Source organism: Notechis scutatus, chromosome 2, assembly GCF_049901735.1.
Source record: "Notechis scutatus isolate UNSWTSFEM ecotype Mainland chromosome 2, rNotScu1.2, whole genome shotgun sequence".
NCBI classification, from domain to species: Eukaryota; Metazoa; Chordata; class Lepidosauria; order Squamata; family Elapidae; genus Notechis; species Notechis scutatus.
Genome location: NC_142010.1, coordinates 218,532,146 through 218,557,156, shown reverse-complemented (window position 1 = coordinate 218,557,156; position 25,011 = coordinate 218,532,146). Strand labels below are relative to the sequence as shown.

Below are 25,011 nucleotides of genomic sequence, written 5' to 3'. Positions count from 1 at the left end.
CATTATATTTCTTAATGCTGCACTTAATGTATGGCTGATGCAGGTGTACCCTAAGGCGTCTTTCTGACAGAATATTTCCACATTATCAATAATTCCACTCCCATCCCTTACAAAGCACTTTCAATTTGAATTGCAGTTGTCTTTCTGTCTATTGACCTCAAAAATGCAGAGAACATGCAGGGATCACCATGAGCCAATCAGTGTTTAATCTTCATCTAATTTAAATCAATAGAAAAGCGGCACCTGAACATCATCCAATCAGTATCTTAATCCCTATGTAGTCTTTAATCCCAAGGATGAGCCCACCAATGGAGAGAGAACCAAAACCAAATTTGGTCTAAGTCTGCAGAAAATTAGGTGGGCAAAAGAGAGAAGAAAGAACCATTCCATGGTTGCTGGCTCTCTCCCCCCTCCCCCCAAATAAATGCTCTAAGCCCTGTCAAGTGATCTCCCTTTACCTTCTTAGTCATTGCAAAGAATTCATTCCCTGACTGATAAGAGTCAGAAGCAGCTGTTGACACAATGCTGCTATTGAATCAATGGCTGGCTGACTCAGCATCAACATTGCAGAAGACAAAGTAACAGCTGTGGCTCCTTGTGCCCTTCCTCCTTCTGTACCATTCTTCAACTCTATTGGAATCCTGTATGACCAAGTTTATTCCTCCTGAGCCAAATGGGCAATATAGGGCAAGACATAGTGCATAGGAGAATTTAAGATGGCTGCTTTCCCAATTAGTTCATCCCTGCACCCCATCTCTTTTCAGGAGTTAATTTATTCAAGATTCTGCCCTGATTTATTGGAAACCACAGCAAAAGGGGATTTTTTTCATGGAATTGCTGAAGCTCTTCTGCTGTAGGTACAATGTTTCCTGATTGACAGGAACTCTTTCTGCCATTACCACCCCAGAGTGACTGAGTATCTTTATTCTGAAGCTTGCCTTTTCTGTTTGTGGCTCAGAAGGCCTACAATCATAATCCCAAATTTTAGCAAAAGTGCTTGGTTACACAGATGCCAATAAGATGTCACTTCATCTTCACCATTCAGAGTGGCTTTTAGGTACAACAAAAGAATGGCAGCAAAGAATTTTATTTACCTGTTGATCAAATCTGTATACATTTCAGCAGTTTAATTTACATGGCTTTCTCTCAGAGCAACTTTTCAGGTTGTTATGTACTTCCAGGCAAATGCATACAACTATATGAAAAAATATCAAGATGGGCATTCTAGAAATTGTGTGTGTGTGTGTGTGTGTGTGTGTGTAGTGTGCAGTTGAGGGACTTTTGCCATTTCATGATAAAAATTATACAAATAGGGTAGGAGAGATGGTTGCCTCGAGACCAGCAGACAGACAGGGCTCTGGGATCCTCTTTGACCCACACTATAAATTGCATAGATCAGTCATGTGGTCTTTCATCATCAATTTCTAGCCAATCACAATGAAAATACATTTGGTTTTCCACCATTCCTAGAATGCCCGTCCCAACTAATGTTCTTTTACCCTACAAGTAGTCTTTGACTTACGACCACAATTGGGTCTGGAATTTTGGTCCTAAGTTGTTGTGACTGGATCTGATTTTCAACCTTTCTTACAGCACTTGTTAAGAGAATCTTGTGGTCATTAAGCAAATCCATTCTCACAAATGGAGGGCATTTTTGCCAGCAACCAGAAAATAAATAAAATCACAAATTATGGCCACATGACTGCAGGATGCTGCAACTGATCATAAGTGTGAGCCAATTGCCAAGCACCAAAAATGCAATCATGTAACCCAGGGGCATCAAACTCGATTTTATTGAGGGCCACATCAGGATTGTGTTTGACCTCAGGAGGCTGGTGTGGGCCTGGCCAGGGTGGGTGTGGCCAGCTCAATGTCACTCGTATCGGCGGCACCTGTGGTGGCCTGAGTGGTCTTCCAGCGAAAACAGGCTCCCAAGCTCTGTTTTCAGCTGCAGTGGCTTCCTGCAACACATTGACAGTGAAAACGGACCTTGGGAGGGCCTCCTGAGCTCTGTTTTTGCTGGCAGAGACACAGCGGGCCGGTCCTTTGTTGTTTCCAAGGCGGCCCCACGGGCCAGATTTAAGCACCCTGTGGGCTGCATCCAGCCCGCCAGCCTTGAGTTTGACACCCCTGATATGGGAGAGATGCGGCACAATATTTCGAATGGCTGTAACTGCTTTACAAGATGTAAAAAAACTCTTTCCAAGGTCATTATAACTTTGAACAATTATTAAACAATTGGTCATAAATTGAGGTTTACCTGTCAATCCCCCCCCCCATTTCCTGGATATATGTGGCTTATATTTTATCTGCAATAAAGCAATTTAAATAGACATGTTATATCTGTAAGGTTATGTAATAAAAAAGTTCTGGAATACTGAGTGCTCTTGCAGAAGGAAGAATCTTGCTGGTCCTGATGTGAAATCTCATGGGCCACTGGGTTGGATCTATGGATTTACCCAATGCAGCCTCTAATGAATTTAGGAAAACTTTGATCTCTCTCCCAAAGCCCATCATTTTTCAATGGAGATATTTTAAAAGCATATTGGCATATGGGAAGGTTTGTTTTTTTAAAAAGAGAGTTAGTATTGAGGTGTAAACGATTAACACTTTCCTGTCCAATAATGTAATATCTTTTTTTAAAAGTGGCATAACCAGCAATACTATGCATTTCTAAATTGTATCTATTGATATTAGCAGAAAATGTCACTGATCTTTACTCTGTTTATATTGTGATCGTTTCTAAAATTTTGGCAGGCATGGACTACATTGGAGTTTAAAAAGAACATCCAATCTTATATGATAACCTTTCAAATAATAAAACAATAGTACTAGAAAGTCTACAGTGGTAACTTGATATTCAACTGCTTTAAAACTCATCAAATTTGGTACTCAATCTATTTTGATGCAAAAAGTTTGTCCCAGTACTCATTGTTTGTTTTCTACTCAATGCACAAGCTAGAACTTTTTGGTGTCGGATGCCTTATGACTCATTATGTTATTCCTTGTGGGCTTTCCCGAACCAATTAATATTGAATCCCAAGGTACCACTATATATAAAATCTTTGGAGAAAAGCATAATAGTATATTTTTATGTGCTAATATTGAAAACGATTCAGTCCATATGGCAAAAATAAAGTTCCCAATGTTAAGAGCTACAGAGAGCTAGAAGTCATAGCAGTAACTTGATGCTATAATAATGTATGGTATAAAGAAGTAATATGGGCATGATTGTTGTAAGCACAAGAAGTGTGTGTGTGTGTGTGTGTGTGTGTGTGTGTGTGTGATGGCTTTATTCTACAAGTTAAACTGCATATAACATCCTGTTGTGGCCCATAAGTTCAAAGTTAAAAATACGTAAGTTAACAAACTAAGATGCTCTTCAACTCCTAATGATAAAATTTACATTTCTTAAAGTATTACCTCTTTTCAATATTCTTTTTTTACATTTCTTAAAGTATTACCTCTTTTCAATATCCTTTTTTTATAATTTGTTAAATATATTTTATTTTCCATATTAATTAGGTTTGTTTTTACCTTGTATGGACATAGTTAATTTTTTCAGAAAAAATATTTCACTTCTGGCTTGCTTTTCCACTGGCAAATGTTCAAATATACAGTAGATTAAACAGATTTTGAATGCACTCTTATTTTGTTAAAGGCAATACTTTTTATACTATTACTTAGTGAAAAGAATCTTAGCTATGAACCAAGAACAGTAACTGCTTTATTATACCAAATGAGACAAATCTAACTAAGTTTGGGGGAGGACTTAATCTATATTTAGACATTTTAAAAGAAAGTCTTTGTTATAATGCCCACAGCTTCTAGTGGCATTACAAAGAAAGCACACTCATAAAAATTAGGCAGGTTTATCAGACTGTCAGGTATTATTAAAATACAAATGTCTGTGACTCAGTTAAAATTATTGATGGTGTTGAACAACCAACATAAAAAGTATGAGTAATTTTATATTGTAAAAGTGATCAGTGTGTCATTTTTTTTGATTACAGACTAAGACCTGCTGTTAGAAGATACAAGAATATTTATAAACAATTCTACACATGTTGACTTATGCATAAATTTAGGTGAAGCATTAAATAATTTATTGCCAAGTTAATTTAAAGGGGATTGCAGCTGTAATGGGCAGAAGAACCAGAATATATATATTCTAGGACAGAGGTTGCCAACCTTTTGGACCTCAGGGACCACCAAACTCATAATTTTAGATCCCAGGGACCACTGACCAGTTCTGTGGGTGTGGCCTAATTTGTGGGTGTGGCTTGATGGTCATGTGACTGGCTGGGCATGGCTTGTATGTAAATATTATAAATATTTATATAAATATTGAAATTTTTTATAAAAAAAGAGCAACGTTTACCCAAAATCAGGCAAAGCAGGCAGATTGAGTTGCTCAAGAATCATAAATTCATTCAGAGATCTATCTGTCTGCCATTGGCTAGCTCAGTCTGTCACATAAAATTTGCTTGCAAGCAAACTCATAAAATTTGCTAGCAAGCAAACTTACAAAATTAACTCACAACACACCATGCATGAAAATATAGAATTTTTTTATAAAAAAAGAGCAACTTTTACCCAAAATCAGGCAAAGCAGGCAGATTGAGTTGCTCACAGAATCATTCAGTGATCTATCTATCTGCCATCAGCTAACTCGGTCTCTCAAATTTGCTTGCCATGAGTCTGCACTGAATTTGCTTGCAAGCAAACCTTCAGTCCTAAGGGAGGTTTGGCTGTGCTGAGCGAAAGATCTAAAGACTAGCTAGAAAGCAAGAAATCCAACCATTTTCTGCTTACACAGCAGAACAGATGATGGTCGGAAAAAGGAAAAATAGCAATTTAGCAGGCAAGTTTACTGGGTAAGGAGTGAGTGGGCGGGAGGGTTCCCGTGGGCCATGTGGGCTGCACAGCCTTGTGTTTCTGCGCAGCCTGGATTAATTGCTTTGTGGGGGTGCTCTGGGGGTGAGATTTCTCTGCGATCCACCAAAATTTTCTCACGGCCCACCAGTGGGCCGCAGCCCACCGGTTGGCAACCGCTGTTCTAGGAGAAAAGCAACCTAGAAATAAGGAGACATTTCCTGACAGAACAATTAATCAGTGGAACAAATTGCCTCCAGAAGTTGTGAATGATCCAACACTGGAAGTTTTTAAGATATAGGGCAGGGGTATCAAACTGGATTTCTTTGAGGGCTGGATCAGCATTGTAGTCCTCCTCCGCAAGCTGGTGGGGGGAGATAGGTCCAAACGACCCCTCTGTGCCCCATTTTCACCCTCCATGACCTCCTGCAGCACTCAGCTGGCCATAACGGGTCACACAGAGGCCCCCACGCAGCCTGTTTTTGGCCTCCCTGGCCTCCAGCATCTGCTGGCCAAAAACGGGCCATATGGAGGCCTCCGTGCGGCCAGTCCTTTGATATTTCCAGGCCAGCCCTGTGGGCCTCATTTAAGCACCCTTGAGTTGGACCCCTCTGCTATAGGGCTTTTTGCCTGAGCAGGGGTTGCACTAGAAAGTCCCTTCCAACTTCATTATTCCAAAGTCCCTTCCAACTTCATTATTTTGTTATATCTGTACAGTATATCCTGCAAGAATTCCATTTAAACTTCTTAAGGGTTGAGCAGAGTTCTCCGGTAGTGTTTGTCAGAGAACAAATGCATTTGTTGTTCGGGGATGGTTGTAAAGCTGTTACATTTATGTTTCTGCAAATGTAACAGTTTGGCTGAGGGGCACTGAAACAGCAAGGCACAGAATAGGAAATCAGATCACCCATTCAGTATGCAAGATGTGCATCTTCTTACGACGTATAGTTGGGATTTGGGTTTGGATTTGAGAGATGTGCACATTGGTCTGTTTGCCGCCATCTACAACCTTCACTTATCCATCAACTCCCTTGCAGCATAGCTATGTGGCGAGGACTTACATGCAGTTGCAGGCAACTCTAAATCAGCCCTTCAATTTACTTATTTTTGAAATAATGCCATTGGACCTATGCAGAATGTTTATATATATATTTGTTTTGTTATGTTTTTGTGGGTATTTATATGTATGGCATTTAGGTTTCTTCGGGTATTTTCCCACGTCTTAATAGTTGTGCTTTTAAAGTTATAGCTGTAACTTTAAAAGCACAATTATTAAGACGTGGGAAAGTGTATGTATGTATGTATGTATGTATGTATGTATGTATGTATGTATGTATGTATCTTTGGTATTCAGCTTTGTTCAGGTATTTTCCCACGTCATTATAGTTGTGCTTTTAAAGTTGTAGCAACGTTTCGGCAGAATCTCATCTGCCATCATCAGGCTTCTGTATTGTGTTCGTCTGTGAGTCCGACTTTTACAGTTGTTTCAGTTTTAAATTTGGGGCTAGCCTACTGCTGTGCCAGAATGGTTTTTTCTTCATCCTGATTGGTTGGGAGTCTTGGTCTGTGTTTATTGGTCTTGGAGTTTGCTGTGTTCTGCTTGATTGGTGTTTCTAATATCTTCTGTCTGTTTTGTGGCTTGCTTTTTGTGTGTGTATCTTGATTGGCTGGCAACATTGTGTTCCTGTATTGGAGGCTTTTAGTGCAGCTTGGCTCTGAGTAAATGGACGGCTATCATTTCTTAGGAAGGTAGGTTTCATCTGGGTGCCTGGTTGGGGTGTGTTTGAGCTGGAGGTATCAGGGGGATCTGTTTGTGCCCAGGTGTTTGCCTGGCTTGTGGTGTGGAGATTTTTTTGTTTGTGAGTGCAGGCTTCCAAATAATTGACAGTCTGGTGGAGTCATCTCTTCTATTCATGCTTTCAGGTCTTTTTTCAATTTCTATGGCTTCTCTGATAATTCTGTGGCTGGGGTTTTCTATAGTGGCTAGGGTTTTGGTGCCATTGAAGTTGATGCTATGACCTGTGGCTTTCATGTGTTGGACTAGTGAGGAAGTGTGTTCCAACTTTTTTACTGCATTTTTGTGTTCATCCAGGCAGGTACTTATTCTTCTATTGGTCTGTCCAATGTATGTGGCAGGGCATGATGCACAGGGGACTTCATATATGCCTTGGTTTTCCAGGTCAATTTTATCTTTGGGGTTTCTAAGGATGGCTGCTATTTTTCTGTCTGTTTTGAAGGCAGTCTTGATGTGATGCCTGTGTAGTATCTTACTGATTTTGTCTGTAGTACCTCTTATGTAGGGCAGGACAGCTGTTCCATAGGTCTGTTCATCTTCTAGGTCTCCATTATGTCTCAGTGTGTTTTTGTGGATCAAGCCGGTGATTTTGCTTTTGTGGAAGCCGTTGGCTGCCAGCTTGATCCACAAAATCACCGGCTTGATCCATTTCATTGCCTAAATTTCTAGATATTTCATACTTAAAAATAGGTATTCTTCCTCAACAAGATGATTGTGTGCCATTAAGCTGGGGTACACAAAGATAAATAAAAAGAGGAAGGTGACATATTTAGTTTTTTTCTTTTGCTTCTTTGGCTCTTTGAATATATCCAACAACCAGGTGTGTACATTGTACTGTACTACACCATAATGAAATTTGTTCAATTTTGCCTTGCTATATAAGCTTGGCATTGTAGTTTGATTTATGGTTCTATACAAACACAATCCAGTTATACTGACTTATTCAGCAAACCATAACTCAGTACAATATATGAATCAGATGATGATATATGCACATCCTTCTATTTTTAATTTTATTTACCATGCCATACCTGTAAGAAAACACATACATTTTTTAAATAAAGGCAAAATACTAAACAGTTGGAGATGATAAGAGGACGTTTAGATTCTTTATTTGGATAATGGAAATTAGAACCCAACACATCTGGAATGTTCCAGATGTTCACTGACCCTTCAAGATTCTTTGTAGAAAGAGCTAAAGAAGCTTCTTGGACGAGAAGCGAAACATCTTCAAAGAAAAACCAGAAAGTCCAGTTGCCTTTTGAAAAAGCACCCTTGGGACATTCTGTAGAATTACTTTTTTTCTTTTCTTTTTTTTTAAATAATTTTATTAATTTTTATTCTAGAAAAAATATTTATTTGACATACATTTAAAACAGACAAATCTATATATAAAACAGATGAACACTATACAGAAGCCTGATGATGGCAGATGAGATTCTGCCGAAACGTTGCTACAACTTTAAAAGCACAACTATAATGACGTGGAAAAATACCCGAACAAAGCTGAATACCATACATACATACATACATACATACATACATACATACATGTGGATCTTTGGTTATTCGGGTTTTCTCCCGCGTAAGATTGGAAGTATCTAGGCAACGCTTCGATGAAGTCTCATTCATCATCTTCAGGCTTGTGTCTTCGGCTCTGTGCTTCTCAGAGTGATGTGAGCTTGCAGCTGCTTCTTCCTTTTAACTGCTAATGGGGGTGTGACTTGATTGGGTGGGGGCTTGGCTGTGTTCTGATTGGGTGGGGGTGTGTTCTCATTGGTTGGGGGTTTGGCCGTGTTCTGATTGGTTGGGGGGTTGGCCGTGTTCTGATTGGCTGGAGGCGTGTTCTGTTCAGGTGGGGGCCAAAGATCCACATACAAATACCCGCGAGAACCTCAGAAAACACACACACATACACACACACACACACACACATTTTACAGCATATATTGAGCAATGGTTAATTTTTTTCTTTATCATTGACGTGATCTGCCTTGTAACAATAACTCCGTTCTTTTAATGTTTTAATTTCTCTATATACAGTAGTTTGTGATTAAATGCACATCTTCTGTCTTTTCCATAACTTATCCAAATATCAAATATTACCTTTTCTTTAACCACTGGAGATCTTAAAAATAGGAACCAAATACAAATTCAAGGAAAGGAGATAGCATGGTGGCCCTTTGCACAAATACAAACCCATTATAAAAATGATAGAGAACAATTTGGCTTTAATATGACTCCACAAGAATTAGATAAAATATGGCTAGGAGAGGAAAAGAAAACAATTAATAAAACCTATAAATATCTTTTGGACTACAAATTAAAAGAAGAAACAGTTACAGATTCTATTATAATTTGGGCTAAAAACGTGGGTCATAGTATTGAATGAGGTAAGTGGGAACACATTTGGCAAACAAATTACAAATTAACCATGTCAGTCTCGTATAAAGAAAACTTATATAAAATGGTCCATCGCTGGCACCTCCTGCGAGACTGGCTAAGATGTTCCCCAACCTACCACCCAATTGTTGGAAATGTAACTACGCACAAGGAACATATTTTCACATGTGGTGGACTTTCCCATGTGCTCAGAAGTTTTGGAGAAATATTAGAAATTGGATTTTAAATATAACAAAACAAAATTTAAAACTTGAACCCCGAAACCTTTCTGCTAAGTATGATAGATTCAAGCATGGATAAAAAATATCAATATTTAATTCTGCATATCATAACTGCAGCCAGAATAACCTACGCACACAACTGGAAACTGTCTTCCATTCCTTCAGAGGATATGGTAATTAAAAAAATACATGAATGTGCTGAGATGGATAGCCTAACCAAACTGTTAAAAAATAAACAAGATAGTGACTATTATGAAATATGGAACATTTGGTATGAGTGGTCTGTAGAATTACTTATTTGCATCACAGACCAACTGCTTTATCTTTGTAAGAACCCAAACTCATTTAAACCCTGTTCTTCCCATATAATTTCTCAACTTTCAACCTCGGAAACCTAAACGGTCAGCCCGTCGTGACCGCTCCCACCCCTCCTTTTCTGCAGCTTCAAGACAAGCCACGAATAAATCGAAGCTCCGCCCCTTTTACTAGCCGCGGGTTTCCTTTCTGTCACACAACAGGTGTGAGCGAGCGCAGGCGCACTCGAGCACTTTCTTGCTCATTCCGGTTAACCCTACCCAAAAGCAAGGCAAGCTTTTTCGGAGCTTGGATTTCCAAGTATCGCGCATGCGTCCGAAGTAGGCTCCCTAAGCAAGATGGCGGCGGAGAGCTGCTGAGGGAGTAGCAGGGAGGGAAGGAAGGGGGCGGTGACGGCGGCAGGTAGGACTAGGGGAAGGCAAAGGCCGGCGAAAGTCTGATATCGCTTGGAGCAAGAATCGTGCCAAGCGGGGAGGATTTCTCGGTCGCGGAAATGCGGGATCAAGGTGGCGGGACAAGGGATACTGTTGCCCCTTTTGCCCGCTGTCCCCACCGCTTGTAAGCAGTGTCCCATAGGGCCTGCCCGTCGCCCCGGATGTGTGGGCGGTTATCTCCTGGTTCCTTGGTGGGGCCGAGTCCCCCGAGCACCGGCCGCGACGGAGGCGGCGGCAGAGTTCGGGGAGCTGCGGAGGCTGCGGCGCCGTTGGGTGTGGAGTGCGACGAGGTGGGCAGGTGAGTGTGTGCTCTAGGCGGACATGTGCCTTCTCGATCACGGCGGCTGCGAAGAACACTGCTGCCTGCCTTTCCTTTTTTTTTTTTCCCCTTTTCTGTTAGACTTGGCTCTGACAGTCTTGAGGTATTGACTTGCCAACCAAAGCGATCCTGCCTTTTAAGGGGCGTTGCGCCTTTTCAGATCCTCCCACTTTTACGGGATCGCAGACATTATCGCCCCATTGTCTGGCTGGGTTCTGAAAAATCTAAGCATGGCAATTCTGCGCGATTCGGACACGGGGCTTTGCGTTCTTGGTAAATACGATGTGCCTGTTGGCTTAAGCTTTTCTTTAAAAAAATAATAATAATACGGAGGGTTGGGGTCCGGTGCCGTCTCGTGAGAAGCTCGTTTCCTGTTTGGGCGACTTCTCTCTAAGCGTTTAACTTCGCCCTCGAAGGGAAACAGGATGCTGGATCGGATAATAGGCTTTTGTTCCCTTCCAGGATTCTTAAGGTTTTCTTATATGGGAGAAGCTGGGTACGGATTTTTAGGAAGAACGGCTCGTAGTAAGTTGGATAGTATGGGGTGAGTTGCGGACTGGAGGGTAACTAACAGGTGAATTACAGGTGTACACAAAGAAACACTTGCCAAAAAAAAATTGTCAGGTACATTTTGAGCTGTAGAATAGGCTTAATGTGGGCACTGTTTGTCTTGATTTGCTATAACCAGTAATACCTATATTATTTACTGAAGTGAGGATTTTTACTCTCAGTAACATTCACTTGTCTGTTAAAACTTTATCCTTATAAGGATCCAGATTGTTGGGGGCAATATGCTGACTCTGTAAACTGCTTAGCTAGGGCTATAAAGCACTGTGAGTGCTAAGTGCTATTCTCAAGGTGTGAGTGGTGATCCCCACTTTCCCTTTCAGTCCATATACAAGTTTAATAAAGTAGCAATTTTTATCTGGGCCAGAGCCATTTCAAACACCACAGCAGACCCTAGGTAAAATAACTTTTTGGGGACCTATAGTGCTTGCCTAATATGGAGATTACTAAATTCTAAGAGGATGCACACCAAACTGTTATATTCTTAGTACCTTCTGGTCCTGAGTGCACTTTCCAAGTAGTTGAAATGATTGTGAGATTACTATAATTCAACAGTAGTACATGCATATTTTTTTAGGTCCTTGGTTCTGTTTTTAGCATCTTCAATCAAACATGAGGAATATCTCATGTTTGAAGCTTAGAAAATTATTACCAAACTGAATGATCTGTATTTGCCTGGTATACAGTAGTGTCATAGATCTCTTTGATAAGCAGCTTTATAAAACTCACATGGGCAATAAAAAACATTTTGAAATACTGTAATGGCAAAGACGGTAATTCATTTTTTTAATGCAATGTCAGCTGTGATTAACGAACAATAGGTTAGTAATCTTTAACCTTGAATTTTAATCTTTATAGAATTATTAGTCTTGTAAAGGAACTGAGCAAACAAATATACAATTTACACATCAATGTTTTATTCAACTGATGGGAAGGGAATGAAATAAGTTGCATTTTATTAAATCAATATATTGGTTCACTGAGCATCTGTATTAGAATTATTCGGATATTTTAAGTTTTCATGATTTTATTGAAGCAGGGCTTGTTTGTGCTAATCCTTCCATTACATATTTTGTCTACTTAGATATACTGTATGGAGGCAGAGGGAATCTAACTTTTGTTCTTCAGGTAAGTGTAATATTGTGATATATTTGGGGAGGGGTATGTTTATGAATGTACTTTTCTATGAGTTATTCAGTGGTGACATATGTTGTTGGACTACTTTTCTTACTACATGAACTTACTTTGATGAAATTAGTAGTAAGTACTATTGAATCTGTGAATAATATGTTGCTGTTATGTATAGATTAATATGAAAGTTGTTGGAAACTTATAATTCCCTACATTACTTCTAAGTAATCACTATGTCACCTGGATGCACTTACTAACATGGTTTCTCAGTACTGAACCAAAGTTAAAAATCAGTTCAACTATGACAAGATTTGTCTGATACAATGAGTATTTTATTTCTGGAAGATTGATCTATTGATAGTTGTAAGGTGAATGATAAACATGTAATGGTGTTTCTTTGTTGTAGTGCTATGCCATATTTTTGAATAACATGAGACAGAAAAAATATTTCCACATTATCTTTTCCATTTTCTGTCTCCATGTTTGTGGAAGCTTTGCATGTCTAACTGTAACATAATAGATCAATTTCTATCTAGATCTTTCCAGCTGTGAAAAGGGGTTTTCCCATCAACAGCAGTTTATTGATTGTATGTAAGGGGTTTTCTGAAAATGTAATCAGCATAACTTTGAGATTTTATATGGTAGACTGCATGGTAGATAGTTGACATAGAAAAGTGTCTTTTTACAAAGAGAATGTATACATAGATATAGCAACATTAGAAAAGTAGTAGTCGCTTTTTAAAGAATTAAATAGCCTGTTTTCTCTGAAACTAAATTGCTTACATCTAATCTACATTAGACCATGGTATCTTTAAAAAATATAGGTGATCCTTACGATCACAGGTGGGATCAGAATCTTGGTCATTAAATGAAGCAGTTTCATTTAACCCCCCCAGTCTGCCTTTGGCCTTGAATGGCCTGGACAGTGGAGCAGGAGTGAGCCCTAGAAGAAAAGAGCAACAAAGTGCACTTCCCCAAAATGTCCATTTCAGAGAATTGATTTGCTTCATCAATTCTGTCACATTTGCTCACATTTTGATTTACAACCATTTGGTTTGCTTAACAACCACCATAAAAATGGTCCAAAAATTGGGTCAAGTCAACAGGTGCTTCAACTTACAACCACAATAACTTACAACCAAAATGCCAGTCTCAGCTGTTATACATCAAGGACTACCTGTATATGTGTTATTAGTTTTTGGGGGGTGCTGATTCATTGTGCATTATTTGTTTACATTTAATTTTTTGTTGCTATTTGAAGCCAATCTCCATTTTGAATGTTCCTTTTAGAACTATTCTAATTTATTTTAATGATGCTGTCTGAATCTGCAATCACTTTGTTTCTCACCCCTGATTAAATCACTTAGAAACTTGTTAAAAAGCATGGTTTCATTACATATTCTTGGAGAACCTTCCATTTATATCAATCCTTCAATCAGTTACCAGCCTATATTATAAATGATTTTCCTGCTTTGTAATAACCATCTTTGCTCAAGAACTTGAAATAATACAAAAACATTCCAAATCACCCCTGTTCATTATTTTTAAAATATTTCTAAATGGTTAATGAAACAAGGTTTATATTAACAGAGAGCATATGGAGTCTTCTTGCTGCCTGTATATTTGGCAATTTTGTATTTCAGATTTGCATTTTTTGTTGGTAGTTGTAATCCTTTTACAACAAGCTAAATGTAGTAGAACGAATATATAGAATTGCATAACTGTGACTGGCTTTATAGAGGCTGAAAGTGACATATGAATTACTTCCATTATTACTTCAACTACATAGTATGTAATGCAAGATAATCATGAACATTGATGTCCTGATGTAGCATTTTGGATAGATTCTCATCTTTGGTGAAAGTTACATTGCCATATTGAACGAATGTATCGGTCAGTTTTGTGCAAGAATTTTGAGAGCACTTGGGTTTATCTTCAATTCATAATACTGTTGGAATAGAGGGAGTATGAAAATAAGGAATTTTCTTATGGTGCCTTTGAACTTTGTGAAAGTGTTGTGCACAATAAATTGTAACAAAACCAAGGAGCAAGTATGGGAATTTTCTTCAAAATTCCTAATGAGTAAATGTTCTTTATATTAACAGTATTTTTTGTTTTATTTCATATGGTAAGAATTGACTTTTTGCTACTTATGTTAAAATCTGTGCAATATTGAATTAATGTGGAACTGTGTAATTCACTAACTTTCTGGTGCCAACTCAAGTGACAGCTCACTAATTAGATGTCATTGTTAGACCTTGAGAACTGGACTTGGTTCATGAAGTTTTTTCCAAAAATGTTTCAAGTGTAATGCATTTAAAAGAGTAAATTGAATGGGAAAAAAAGTTCTTGTCCTCTTTAAGCAATAAGTTTGTGTACCTCTCTCTTTTTAGCATGAAAAAGTAGGTCTTTATGCTATTCTTATTTCTACTGAGGAACAAAATGTCTTGACTTCAGCTATTGAAATACTTGCTTCAGAAAGGTCTTTGGTTGTATTACATTAAAGTAGTAATTGTATAAGGATTAAAATTGGGTTTATTTTATTCCATTAATGTATAACGTTGCTTTAAATATATGTTTTAATTTTATGTTTTATAAATACATCTACCTATATGTCAAAACTACATTCTTCTAAGCATATCCAATGTGAAAAGCAAAAAAGCAAGTATTTTATCAAGTAAGACTGCATGTAAAATGTAGCTGCCCCTTGAATAGTTAACTAAATGGCAGAAAATATTAGGTTGAAGATTGATTACTAACATTACATTCATTTCTGCAACCCTCCCAGTTAAATATACTTTTACAATGATAATAACTGGCTTCTCAGTGTACTGAATCACTTATTCTTCATTTTGAAGTAAGACTTATATTATAAAAAGGTATGCAATTATTAATGCTCTAGCTGGTCCCAGTTATTTCTACTATTTGTGCATAAAATTAATTTTATCTTGCTTACATTCCTAGCTTCTATTGCTACAATTGCCACATAGCTGATGTAGATGAAATATATGTATATTTTATGCTAGTAGTTGTTTTCACATTAGTGCAGATTAACCCACTGAATCTGGCAATAATATTTGCATTCCGTTCTTCTTATAAAATGAAATGGCTAATTATGTTCTTTTGGCAAGTGTGAAAACATCACTTTTTGCCTTTGATTAATTTTTTTGATAAAAAGTTAGAATTTAGAATGGATTTTAATTAGTTATATTGGCAAGATAGTGTTCCCTTGTAATTTGACTGTGATTGCAAATAAGCACAAATCTGAATTATTACCACAAATAAAAATCAATATATTTTATCTAATTTATTTTCAAACGCTACTACGTAATATAAAATTATTCTTGTAAATAACTGACAAATGTAAGGAACCTTTTTCATATATTTTGTTTTCTTTTCATGTAAAACTCAGTGATATAGCATCTTGTTTTAAAATATTTTGTTAAGTTTTTTTAAAAATAGAATTCTTGAAATAGTAACCATTTTATGACAATTCTTCCAATTTGAAAAATTCCCCAAAGGACCATTTTTCATTCCTATCATGTGGATTTATGATACCTAGATGTTTGATTAGTGCAGTTAAATATGAACAATTGGATCCAGATATACTTAGATCATATAAATTAATGAGTCTTACATTTGTCAGAAAATCATTGAACATACTCTAAATATAAATCTGAATTTGTTATATTTAAAAGAAAAGAAATGTTATAAAAGAAATGTTTATAATATACATAGTTTTTCAAAAGAATGGAATGAAAAGCTATTATTTTCACTCTTTATACCAGTATTACTTGAAAATTCTTCATATACAAATATGTCACTCATATATTTATGGGCCAGTATGGGGAAGGGAGGGTAAAGAAGAATCTGTAGTGTTGATTTCAGGTGGTATTGGCGACCTTAATTTAACAAAAGTAGGATATTGCATAGGATTTGTGTGTGTCTTATCACAGAGAGTAATAGAATGATTGGTGGCTCAGTGGTTTAACTGGTGCTGGAATTGACAATTTTTATGTGATGATCTGAATCGCTTCATTGCAAAATTGATGAGGATTTATGTGCCTAGCTTTCTTATTGTTACAGAGACACAAATGTATAAAAATGATGTTGAAAATCAGTATATTTTGTTCAATTTCAATAATCTCAAATGTTAATTTAAAAAGCTAGATTTGATTTTATTATTAAAGAAATAAGTGTACTTGTATGTTTTAAAAATGATTATTTTATTTAAAATATGCTTTTCTGTTATATGTTCTGTTACAATATAGTGTAGAGATTTCCAAACTTTCTTGATTCCCAATGCCCTTAAGAGTATCAATATTTTTTTCATGATGCCCCTAGGCCAAAACTGTAAACTACCTTGAGCTAATACTTTGTAATCCTGTAATCCCACTTTGATTTTGCTGGTCCATGGATCTGTAAAAGATAGGCTTTCCTATTATGTATACATAGTTTTCTTTCATTTATAAAATTCTTGGAGCTAATAAATATGCTGTTTATTTTGTAGTGTATTTGATAAAATAATTTTCCAGATAATATTTTTTTTTATTGGTACTTGAGGCTTTGTTCCTCAGTCCTTCTCCTTTGGAATTTTGGTAATACACTCTTGGGCCATTAGGAACTTTAGAACTGGAACTGGAGATAACTACTGTATAACTCAGTTTTCATGTTCAAAACCCAAATGTATGTATTTGATTTAATAGATTGTGTGAAGCCAACAATTCTGTGAATCTATCTAGTTATGGTTTATTCAGTGAATCATACATTTCCATTTAGAAAGATGATCTCTGCATAATTCCTTGTTATTCAATTTTATTGTGCTGCATAGAGCTTTTCGATAACTGCATCAAGAAGTATAGCCTGCATGTAGTTAGTTTGCCCCCCCCCCCCCCAGCTGATCCAGAATGATCTTGAAAAGTGATATCAGGTTGAACTTCAGTAGTCCTTAGATTGGTGATTTGAGATTACCAGTGATATAGGCAAAATTATATCAAAACTTTGGGGGGCGGGGGGAAATACCTCAGAAGGATATAATAGCAATCTATGTATGTATTGCTGCAAAAACTTAGACATGTCCATGCAGTCACTAGGAATCAAGCTCATTTTAAGAAGAATATTATCTTTACAATTAACCAGACATTATATGTAAAAAAAAAAACAGGGTGTTCACCAAAAGATTGTTGAGGTTTATGGGATCAGTTTCTATAAGTATACCTGCTCAATAAAATGATGTGTTGTTGGAGAGATAGTATAAATAATGGGTTTGAGAGGTCATTGGGAATATCCCAGAGTTATAGACTAGACCAGGGGTGTCAAACTGGTGGCCCGCAGGCTGGATCGTCATGCACAGGCCACACCCACCTGTTAATGGGAAAAACATCGTGAAATATCACATGACATGAAACATGTGACACGGCGAGTTTGACACCCGTGAATTAGACCATGAAAATAATGATACAAAAAAACTTGAACTTGCAGACCAAAGTTAAACGTTTATGGAAAAAGAAATCTGTTGTTATACCAATAGTGATTTGAGCCCTCAGAGCTAAAGGACTTCCTTGATTTTTGAAAATACTGAATTTTTCAGTCCTGAACACCCTAATTTTACCAAAACAAACAAACAACACCCCCCCCCCCTTGTTTGGAACTGTCTATATTCTTAGATGCTAATTTTATAATTTTTAGGTTCTTAATTAGAATTGAATCTAACTATAGACTACCCACATACAATAATCCCCCAATGGGGCTACCTTGATGTGGTAGTGGAGCATGTGTCCTCTGAGGAAATTGAGAAATATGGCAGAAGTTCAGGCATACTAAATAGTCTCATCAGAGGAGTCAAAGAAGTGCCTCTACCATAAACATTATGGTGACATGTAATTTACAGGGACCTATACTGGACCAGTTGCTGCCCAGGTCAACAAGGAACATGCAGGGTGTTTGAATTCCTGGACTTTTGGTGACAACTGGGCTACAGGACTCAGGACCATTGGCTGAGCAACCAGGGATAGCAGCTGCAGTACTGAAAGAAAGTTGCTTGCCCATGGCAAATATTCAAAGACCAAAAACAAACAAATAATGGACCAAAGAGAAGAGGATATTTGAAAAGAATGCACCAGTTCTGGAAAGAAAAACATCCAGAAACAGAAATAATAGAACAGAGATTAATAGGTCAACCCTGATTTATAATATGAAATAAAGTATTCATAGAAGTAGAATTGGAAGAGCTGCAAATGTCTACCCAGGGCAAAAAAATCAAACCTTTGCCAAAAATAGCTTAGACAGTAGAGACAAGCCAGGGTAGAGTTGATAGTAAAGTCAGCATCACTACTAAACTGTATTTTCACTTGCAAACCAGGCATCCTTTCCTCAGAAGGAACAAAGTCATCTAACTGGAAAAGAAGAATATGAAATGAAGAACAACTGAGCATCTAGAACAGCAGAAAAACAACAACAGAATAATGTCACCTGCATTGAAATTTGTTACAAACACAGCTTAAGTATTAAAAGAGGCCAATACCAAATAAACATCACCATGCTGCAAGAAACAGATTAATTGATGGACAGCTTACCTGCCATTACAACTGAAGATCTTAGGTGCAAAATGCACAGAGAAGAAAAAAAGCCAATATCAAAATGGAAGATCAGGTTGGAAAATAAGATCATGAAGCAACATCAGATGCAAGCAAGCTAGAAGAGAAGTGAAAGCAAAAAAAGCTGAACAAGAAAGACCAAGTAACACCTGATCAAGAAATATCTTCTAGAGACAAGACCAAGGAAGCACTGGAAATAACAAAGTAACAAATAACAGCCATAGCCAAGAAAATCAACAGACATGAATCTGTAATAGCACACTACAGGCAGCATTTCCAATTTCAGTTAAAACAGAAATATTTCTACCAATCCATTAGTGGAGAGACTATAATGAGCCAGTCAACATCTTACAAAAAATATATATGCAGATCTGGACACAATTAAGAGATGAATCAAGTAGATTCACTATGATTGCAACTGTTTGTCATTGCATTGATGTCTCTATCAACAGTACTGAACAAAGTTAGGCCATGGCTATCAAACATCTGCCAGCCTATCTTCTTTAGAGGGTCAATTTGAATCTGTATAGAAAGACACCATTTGAAATAGAATTGTTGCTCAACACTGCCCTTGTATTCAGACAAAATATTACAGTGGAATTTGGCCTGGACAAATTTACACCTTCACCATCAGCAGAAGAAAAATCATGAAAACTGAAAGAATCAAGATGACATATTGAAATAACATCAAGAATCTGGTATGAATCTGGATGAAGATGATCATTATGAATATCTGAGCATCCTTCAAGCTGACAACATCAAGCACACTAAAGTCAAGAAGAAGGTTAGTAATAAATACATCATGAGAGCGAAGAATTTATGCCCTCCATCCGTGGAAGGATTTTGACAAGACTCTTATTTACCAAGATGCATAGGTGGGCATGGAAGAAGAAAAAGGGACATTGGAAGAATATTTGAAGGTCAGTGAAAAAGATTACCTTGAAGCTAGTATACAATGAAGGCTTACTAAATACCAGATAAATTAAATTGTCCACTACATAAAAACAGTAGCAGGCAAAGCAGATTAGGACCTAGCAATAGCTAAGAGCAGGAAAATTGAAGAAAGGGGCTAATTATGGTGTCACAAAGACAAGCCTTAAGAACAAATGCATATAAAGCCACAATTGAGAAGACAACAACAGATAGCAAAGAAGCTGAGAAACAATGCGCTATGTAGTTAGCTGCTGCAATAAGATTGCACAGATTGATTATAAAAAATAGCATAAGAAAATAGCAACAATGGTTTATTGGAATATCTGCAAGACAGACCACTTGACTGCAAGCATGAACTGGTAGACCCACAAATAGAGTAATAGAAAATGAAAAATAAATGCTCTGGACTTTAACATTCAATCAGATAAATGTCTGCTACACAAACACTTCAGACATAACAACTGTTGATAAGAAAGGACAAGAAAGTCTGGATAATGGGTGTCGCAATATGTAGAGAAGCAGAATAGAAGAGAAATAACTGTAGAAAATTATGAAAACACCTACAAATAAAAGTAGAATGACTGTGGCAAAAAAAAGTAGGTATAGTACCAATAGTACTACTCTACTCTAAGACATCTGGAGCACACTTGAACACCATTGGCATTAACAAAATCACCATCAGTCAATTGCAAAAGGCAGCTTTACTTACAACAGCTTACATCCTGCAGTGATACCTTTAATATTATTAATCTGCCTATCCAGGGTCATTGGGAAATCTAAACATCTGGCTGATTGTACAACCAACCATAATAACAACATACCATAAAGAACAGTGATAAACTACTTCCACATTGTTGCCAAAAAAATTAGATGGATGTCGTCAGTCTACTTAAGGAAGACTTTCTTATAAATTATAGCAAACTAAAAATAACTTTGTAAAATATAGACAATGTTGCTTTAAAAACTATGTTTTTATGTTTAATGTTTTAATCTGTTTTAAATTAATTTACCATTATCACAGAAACTTGATGTTATAAATACAAAATGAAAGCAATTTTGTTAACAAAATATCCTAAAGCAGGATCTTGTAATTGAAATTTAAATGGATTAAATGACTGTCAGCATTAGTAATTGAAAACAGACCTGAAGTGGCTCTCACTATAATCAAAGGAACTAATTCTTTTCCATAGTAACAATTTGAATTCATTATCAATTGCCATTAATATAGAAATATTGCTCTTGAAAAATCCCATCTCAATGCAGAGATAAATCCTTCAACTAAATAGGATAAAAGAATTCTGTTTTAGATAGGTTTCTTCTCCCAAGTCCAGCTATTACTTTTCCCCTGACTCCATTTTATTTTGTTTTGCTCTTTGCTCTGTAAAGGTTGTGTCCTTTCCTGTTCTCGTTGACAAGTTACCCCTCCCCTCTCTGTGTAGATTGTCCAGGCAGCAAACTGACAAGAGTCAGGGTGAGTAGGAAAAAGGAAGGATTGGGTATGAACCATAGTCTTTTATATTCTCCGAAGCAAGCAGGCCATTGGCTGAATTGGGCTGGGCACCCACGTGATTGGAATGTGGCTGTATTGGCTCTAACTGTAGCGCAGTCATTGAATACAGGCGGCTACTGGATATATAGACTGAATGGAGGTGCAGTCAGCATCGGAGATGGGGTAGGTGTACATTGGCATTGTGCTCCTAATAAAAAGTAGCATTTGTATCTCTGGCAATGAGCTGATCCATGCATTTGTATTGACAAAAATTAGAGAGGGCAGCCTGGTGGTTTTTACCAGTCTCCTCATTTTGACTTTTACAGAAATATACAAGAGACAGATTCTTAGCATTATAATCCATGTTTTTGACAGGCTGGAAGAAGGTGATAATGGTGCACTTAGAAGGCAGTTGAAAAAAATATGTCTTTATCGGGAACAAAAGATTGTTTTAAATTAAGGTTTGACATAGAAAACGGGAAAATGGTATCTTAGGAAACGGATGAAGGGCAACAAAGAATGAAAAGGATTCATTGCTTAGAGGAATGAGAACTGAGCCCATTGAAATCCTCTGGTTCTCCTTCTCCTCCTTCCTCCCTCCCTCCTGTCACAGAAACAGCAACCAGAGAAAAAGACACAAAGCCACAGAGGAGATGCTTTGATGTGAATCTAACAGCCTCGCAAAACAGGCTGTAGGGGAAGATGAGGCAAGTATTATAGAAAGCGAATTATTCTTGCTTTGAATTATTTGATTTGACATTGGGAAGCCAGGAAGATTCTGTACTGAAAATGGTGCAAAATCATATGCCTTTGTTACTGACATGATGTGTAAGTGGCACTTCCGCGGTTTGCTGCAGCAGCTTTTGCTTCCTTACTAAAAAGAAAAGGCTACCTAGAAACAAGAATGTTTCCTGCATTGCTGCAATCAGGAATGTAACAAAGCAGCTGCCATCTGAAAAAAGCAATTGCTGAAATAGAAAATAAAGATGAAGTCTCTTCATTTTCTTTCATCATCCACTCAGCCGAAGCGATCTGACTTACACTCATCATCAGAAAGATTCTGAGAGTTATTCAGTCTTGGATAATATTAATAATAAATAGCAAAAGTGATGTTTTTTTCTTTTTTTCTTGTCATATAGTTTTTTAAATGAAATAATTAGGTCATCTTAGATTTTCGGTATGCATGAAAAATCAAGGATTTTTCAGTATCAGCAGAATTATAAATTGTAAAGCAATGCAATGTTTTAAAGTAAATGGATATATTAAAAATAATATTTGATAACATAAGCAGCAGTTAGCATTTTAGAGGAAATTTGCTGCTTTTGTGGGAAAAGATGGGTAATCCAGATTATTCTTTAAAATCCATTATCTACCTTAAATTTAGAAATGCTATTTTTTTCTAGATGTGTATGTTTTTCCTGTTTTTGTTAACAGTAATTGCATTCATGAGGATTTTCTAATTTTAATTATGTCAACCAATATTCTTTATTTTAAAAAAAATGGGAGGAAGACTTAACTATAGTTAGGACAGCCCAGTTGAAATCCATGAGGCTTCAATCATGAACCTTATAAATGGAATCCCATTGATTTCAACTGGTCTTTAATTTTGAATCTCACCTAATTTATTTTCAGAAAATGTGCAAATTAAGCCATTCTTTAGTTATGATTTTAATAATTATAGCAAAGGGTATAAAATATAACCTGCTATTTAAATAAATTCAAAGGAACAAGACTAAATAACAGTGCTACGTATATAATCTGGTATTGAAAAGACGTTGCACTTGGTATCTATATGAAAAGTATGTATGAATACTTTTGTATGAAATGTATTTTAGTACATGTAATTTTAACCATTCACACATTACTATATAAATTGGTAGCAGTCTCAAAAGGCTAACAAATAATAACTGCGGCACTTATTAGCAGTAGAAGATGAAGGGAAAATAATCTACCCATAAAGGAGAATATTTGTAGTTTAGAGTTGAAAATGAGGGGTTCTTGGTGCTCTCTGAGCTTGGTTGCTTTCTTGCAGATGTTTCATTACCCAAAATAGGTAATACTAGTGCAAGTGAATAATCTAGGAAATAATCTACTTAGTTTTGTGGGTGTGAACAGAAAGATACATCCTATTAGCATGATATATACTGTAGCGCAAAACTACTTGGGTGTCCTTGCTGCTAATCCTCTGTGTGCAAGGAAAATGCAGAGGGAGGTGGGAATCTCAGGAGTCAGAATCAGAATAGAGCTGGAAGGTGCCTTGGAGGTCTTCTAGTCCAGTGGTTGCCAACCGGTGGGCCACGACCCACTGGTGATCCGCGAGAAAATTTTGATGGTCCACGGAGAAATGTCACCCCCCAGAGCACCCCCCAAAGCAATTAATTCAGGCTGCGCAGGAACACAAGTCTGTCCCGCCCACATGGCCCATGAGAACCCTCCCCGCCCACTCCTTACCTAGTTCTAAGTTGCTATTTTTCCTTTTATCCCCCCGCCCCCCCGACCATCAACTGTTTTGCTGTGCCGGGAGATTTAGATTAGCTAGAAAGCAGGAAATTGTTGCATTTCTTGCTTTCTAGCTAATCTTTAGATCTTCCCTTCCTTAGGACTGAATCTCCCTTAGGACTGAAGGTTCTATTATTCAATTCAGGCTCAGATAGCCGATGGCAGAAACAAAGATCTCTAAGTGAATCTGTGATTCTGTGAGCAACTCAATCTGCTTGCCTGCTTTACCTGATTTGGGGTAAAAGTTGCTCTTTTTAAATAAAAAACTCAATATTTATGTACATGGTGTGTTGTGAGTTAATTTTGTGAGTTTGCTTGCTAGCAAATTTTATGAGTATGCTTGCAAGCAAATTTTATGTGACAGACTCAGGTAGCCGATCTCAGGTGGGTCTCTGAATGAATCTATGAGCAACTCTGTCTGCCTGCCTGCTTTGCCTGATTTTGGGTAAAAGTTGCTCTTTTTAAATAAAAAAATCAATATTTATATAAATATAATATTTACATACAAGCCTTACCCAGCCAGTCACATGACCACCGAGCCACACCCACAAATTAGGCCATGTCTACAGAACCGGTTGTTAAGAAATTTGAATCCCACCCCTGCCTTGTATGTGTGTGGGAGAGAGAGAGGGAGAGAGAGGTTAGATCACCTCTCTCTCCCTCTCCCCCTCTCCCTCTCCCTCTCTTTCCCTCTCCCTCCCTCTCCCACCAATGTCAGCAAGCCACCGTCAGTCAAAATTCATATTAGTGGTCCCTGTGAGTTTGGTGGTCCCTGAGGTCCAAAAGGTTGGTGACCCCTGTTCTAATCCAGCATCTGCTCAAGCAGAAGATCTGTAATGGCGAACCTATGGCACGTGTGCCGCAGGTGGCATGCAGAGGCATTTGTGCCAGCACACGAGCTGCAGGCAAACTTACCTCACTGCACATGTGCATGCCTCACAGCTGATTTTCGGCCTCCCAGAGGCTTGAGGAAGGCTTCTGCAGGCTATTAAGGCTGAAAACTAGTCCAGTTCCATCATTTCCTGTTTTTCCGGAAATACCAGAAGTAATGAAATGGGCCTAGTTTTTGGCCTGAAAAGCCTGCAGAAGGCTTCCTGAAGACTTTGGGAGGGCAAAAAAGGCCTCAAACTGGCTGAAAATCAGCTGTGAGATGCAGTGCAGGGAAGGGGGTGGTGGGGGTGGGTGGGGATTGCGTGTGCATGCATAGGGGGCGTGGGGGGCACACATTGCCTTTTCGGTGCTAGCACGCGAGTGTGCAAGCATGCCCACAATATTTGGCACAGGAGCCCAAAAAGGTTAGCCACCACTGTCCTATACCATTTCAGACAAGTGACAATCCGTCTCTTCTTAAACACCTCCAGCACCCACAGCATCTGAAGACAGGCTGGTTAATTGTCCTCCCTGTTAGAAAGTTTCTTCACAATTCCAGGTTGC

General features: G+C 37.7%; 1 protein-coding gene across 6 annotated transcripts in view; it reads left to right on the top strand.

The window, feature by feature from the left end:
• APC (APC regulator of Wnt signaling pathway) overlaps window positions 1–25,011 on the top strand; it is a 147,630-nt gene that overhangs the window by 41,017 nt on the left and 81,602 nt on the right. For 2 of the 6 annotated variants that reach the window (XM_087958053.1, XM_087958051.1), the window contains exon 2: window positions 12,014–12,057. The gene's annotated coding sequence lies outside the window, so the exon portion shown is untranslated. Of the gene's footprint in view, window positions 1–9,911; window positions 10,342–10,525; window positions 10,636–12,013; window positions 12,058–25,011 lie in introns of those variants that run through there. The other 4 variants (XM_026673209.2, XM_026673237.2, XM_087958052.1 and 1 more) reach the window with 4 other exon arrangements.